Below are 4,546 nucleotides of genomic sequence, written 5' to 3' on the forward strand. Positions count from 1 at the left end.
GAACCCTGGGGATTTGAACCCTGGGGAATTTGAACCCTGGGGATTTGAACCCTGGGGAATTTGAACCCTGGGAATTTGAACCCTGGGGAATTTGAACCCCGGCTCAGCTGCAATTCTGGGTTTCCTCTCAGTATGATGGGGCAGCAAGTTGGGGGCCTCAAGGTTTGATTTCTGTCCTCTTCGCTTTATACGGCTGTCAAGGAAAAGTTCCTGGGTGGGCAAAGGCAACTTGGGGGTTAATTTGTATCATGAGGTCCTAGTTTTCTCTGAAAATTTGGCCTTGCAAATATATGTGTGTGTGTGTGTATATATATATATTTATATTTGAGACAGGGTCTTGCTGTGTGGCCCAGGCTGGAGTGCAATGGTGTGATCATGGCCCAAGTGATCCTCCCACCTCAGTCTCCTGAATAGCTAGGACTACAGGCGTGTGCCAACATGCCCGGCTAATTTTTGTATTATTGTAGAAACAGGGTTTCATCATGTTGCTCTGCTGGTCTCGAACTCTTGGGCTCAAGCAACATGCCCAAAGTGCTGGGATTACAGGAGTGAGACACTGTGTCCAGCCATAGAGTCTCACTGTCCTTACAGAAAGCCAGAATTCAGTCTGCTTCTTGTTCTCTCAAAGCTTCCTCGAAGTGTTCCAGCGGAGGCAAGCAGTGAAGCTCTAGGAGGCAAGAGGCCTTCTCAGGGACCCCAGCTTTGGCCTGTATGTCTGGGTGTCGTCCTGGACTAGTCTGATCACGTCTCACAGCTGAGTTTCTCAGCTTCTCCTCCTGCAGTACAGGAAGGACAACCCCTTCCGACTGCTTCTCACAGGGAGAGGGCAGTGGTGAGCCTAGAAAATAAACGCCCGAAGCCAGCCCCGCCCCATTTGTGCCTCTCCCTCCCCTCCTTTTCTGCTTCGCAGAGCAGACAACGCAACACTCGCCCCCGCCCAGCTCAGCCTGAAGACCCCTTCTCCACTCCCATCCCTTTCTGGCTCAGCCACCCGGCAGTGGGCCAGGTTCGGATGGAGGGAGGGAGGGAGAGGAGCCGGAGAGAGTTTTAAGTACTCTCTGGGCTTCTCACATTGCTGGCTTCAGTGGTTGCTGGACGCAAATTGATGTGATGTCAGACACCGGCAGCAGAGAAGCTAAGGCATTTGGGTCTGTGCTGCTGTGGCACCTGGGACTCAGTGTGAAGGGATCAGGCTAGGTTTGAAATTCTCTTCTGGCTTAATAATTTGCAGGTCTGGGCTGGGAGGTGAAGCTCTGAGTACACTGCGAGTGTCAGGGGTCCGGCAGGGGGTCTCTATCCAGCTCCTGCCCACTCCCGCGTGGGGTGAAACCTTGAGAGATGAGACACCAATCCAGGGCCTCTGAAGACCCACGAGGTAGAGTGCACTTAACAGTAAATTGTGGGCTGGGTGCGGTGGCTCATGCCTGTAATCCCAGCACTTTGAGAAGCCTAGGCGGGTGGATCACGGGGTCAAGAGATAGAGACCATCCTGACCAACATGGTGAAACCCCATCTCTACTAAAAATACAAAAATTAGCTGTGTGTGCTGGCGGCTGCCTGTAGTCCCAGCTACTTGGGAGGCTGAGGCAGGAGAATCACTTGACCCCAGGTGGTGGAGGTTGCAGTGAGCTGAGATCGCGCCACTGCACTCCTGCACTCCAGCCTGGCGAAAGAGCAAGAGTCTGTCTCAAAAAAAAAAAAAAAAAAAAGAGTAAATTGTGGCCAGGTGCGGTGGCCCATGCCTGTAATCCCAGCACTTTGGGAGGCTGAGGTGGGCGGATCACGGGAGTTCCAGATCAGCCTGGCCAGCATGGGGAAACCCCATCTCTACTAAAAATAAAAATTAGCTGGGCATGGTAGCAGGCGCCTGTAATCCCAGCTACTCAGGATGCTGAGACAGAAGAATTGCTTGAACCTGGGAGGTAGAGGTTGCAGTGAGCAGAGATTGTGCCACTGCACTCCAGCCTGAGTGCCAGAGCCACACTCTGTCTCAAAAAACAAAAACAAAAACAAACAAAAAAACCCGGTAAATTGCGGGGCCGAGTGCAGTGGCTCACGCCTGTAATCCCAGCACTTTGGGCGGCCAAGGCTGGGGGATCACCTAAGGTCAAGAGTTCGAGACCAGCCTGCCCAACATGATGAAACCCCGTCTCTACTAAAAATACAAAAACTAGCCAGGCGTGGTGGCATACACCTGTAGCCTCAGCTACTTGAGAGGCTGAGGCAGGAGAATCACTTGAACCCAGGAGGTGGAGGTTGCAGTGAGCCGAGATCACGCCAGTGTAGTCCAGACTGGGCGACAGAGCAAGACTCCATCTCAAAAAAAAAAAAAAAAAAAAAGAGTACATTGCGGGCCAAGCGTGGTGGCTCACGCCTGTAGACCCAGCTACTCAGGAGGCTGAGGTAGGAGGATGCTTGAACTTGGGAGGTGGAAGCTGCAGTGAGTTGTGATTGCGTCACTGCACTCCAACCTGGGCAACAGAGTGAGATCCAGTCTCAAAAAAAAAAAAAAAAAAAAAAGCAAATTGTGGCTGAATTCTTTGGCATTGCAGGCAGAGAAGGGGTGAAAACAGGGCTCCAGCCTTGAACCGGTCAGCAGGGGTCAGGGAGGCTGAGTGAGTCACCCTATGGAATGGGCCAGGGTGGATCTGGGCTCACAGGCAAGGGCCTCAGTGCTCCTGTGAGCTCCAAGGGGCTGGGGAGGACTGCCTTCTTGTTCAGGGTACAGCTCGTGTTGTGTTTTCTCGGGCTTATGTCCATGTCTCAGTGTAGACACCCGCAACTGAGGTGACAGTGGAATGCCCTGACCTGATCTCTCATTCTCTCCCATTGTGGACCCAGCACTGTCCTCACCTGGGACCTCCTGCCTCCACCCGAGTAGGCGCCCAGAGCTGAAGGGACAGTTGCCTGATGGGTTCAGGTGCCAGTGGATGGTCCTCCACCTCCCGGGTTCAAGCGATTGTCCTGCCTCAGCCTCCTGGGTAGCTGGGACCACAGGTGCCCACCACCACGCCTGGCAAATTTTTGTATTTTTTTTGGTAGGGACATATTTTCGTCATGTTGGTCAGGCTGGTCTTGAACTTCTGGCCTCAAGTGATCTGCCCACCTTGGCTTCCTAAAGTGCTGAGATTACACGCTTGAGCCACTGTGCCTGGCCTTACTTGGGTGTTGTTCCCTGCCCTGGAACCTACCCTGCTTAGCCTTACCACACCCCATCAGCCCCCAGCCCAACCCGACTCTCAGCCTTGCCACAGCCCCTTCTGGAGGCCACAGGAACCAGGACAAGAGGACTAAAACCACTGCCCCTGTGGCCGAAGCCTGGCCCCCAATCCTGTGCACACAGAGCCCACTGAGCCTGTGACCTGTCCTTGGCCCCCATCAAGCTCCTTTCCCTATCTAGGGTCCACATGAACTTGGCATACTTCCTCCCTCTGAAAACTCAAGAGGTGCCACTCCCCATTCAGGGGACAAGAAGAGCAAGAATTGAACACCGGGATGCAGCATGTGTCCCTGTTGCCACAGGTCTCACCAGAGGCCTCCTTTGTTCTAGGACATCGGGCCCTGCTACCTGCAGCGCCCAGGGTGCGCGTCCTCACCTGTGCTGCGGGTGGAACACTCCTCCCTGGCCACTTTCCAGGCCACTGGTTTGCTCTCCGCAAAGGACAAATCCCAGCACCACCTGGTTATTTTGTTCCCTGCCGGCCTCACCTCCTAGAACCCGGGCCACAAGTGCAGGGACCATAGTGTCTGGTTTTGCCATCTCCCTGGCAGGACACATGCTGCACTGAGACACCCAGGGGCTGTGTGGGGAGCAGTGCAGGGGCTGAACAGCGGCCCCCAAATACATGTCTCCTGGGAGTTCCTGATGTGGCCTTATTTGGAAATAGGAGGTCTGCAGATGTCGCTGAGTTAGGACATAGAAGAGAAGTCACACCATGGGGAGGCTACGAGAAGACAGGCAGAGTGAGTGGAGTGAGATGACCACCAGCCCAAGATGCCTGGTTCCCCAGGAGCTGGAGAGGGCAGGAAGGACCCTCCCCTTGGGCCTCTGGCCGGAGTGCTGGATCTTGGACTCTGGCCTCCAGAACTGGGAGAATCAGCCTATGTTGAGAGCTGCCCAGTGTGTGGCCCTTCTGCCTGGAAGGGGTGGCTGGGCCTGGCTGTGCATCACTGTGGACTGTCCCCTCTCCCTTGGCCTCTGACATCAGTCACAAAAACCATCCCCTCTCCTTCCTAAATACTTCTGGGATCTGTGGACTGGCAGTGTTGCTGGAAGTCATCTTGGGTGGGGCAAGGACATGGACAGTAAGAGCGGAAGGTGACCCCACATCCTTGCACCTCAAGCTGGTCTCACAATGACAATATGCGTGGAGCGGAGGGGGACTCAGGAGGTGTCTCTGACACCAAACATGGTCATGGCTGGACATGGGGTCAGAACCAGAAGTGAGGAGGCTCCTCAGTGGCCACAGAGGAAGCACCCGGGTGACTCAGGGAGTGGGACGAGGAAGTGGGTCCTCAGGGAAGCAAATGACAAGGGGACAGGAGG

The sequence above is a fragment of the Gorilla gorilla genome, chromosome X (assembly GCF_029281585.2).
Source record: "Gorilla gorilla gorilla isolate KB3781 chromosome X, NHGRI_mGorGor1-v2.1_pri, whole genome shotgun sequence".
In the NCBI taxonomy this organism is placed as follows: Eukaryota; Metazoa; Chordata; class Mammalia; order Primates; family Hominidae; genus Gorilla; species Gorilla gorilla.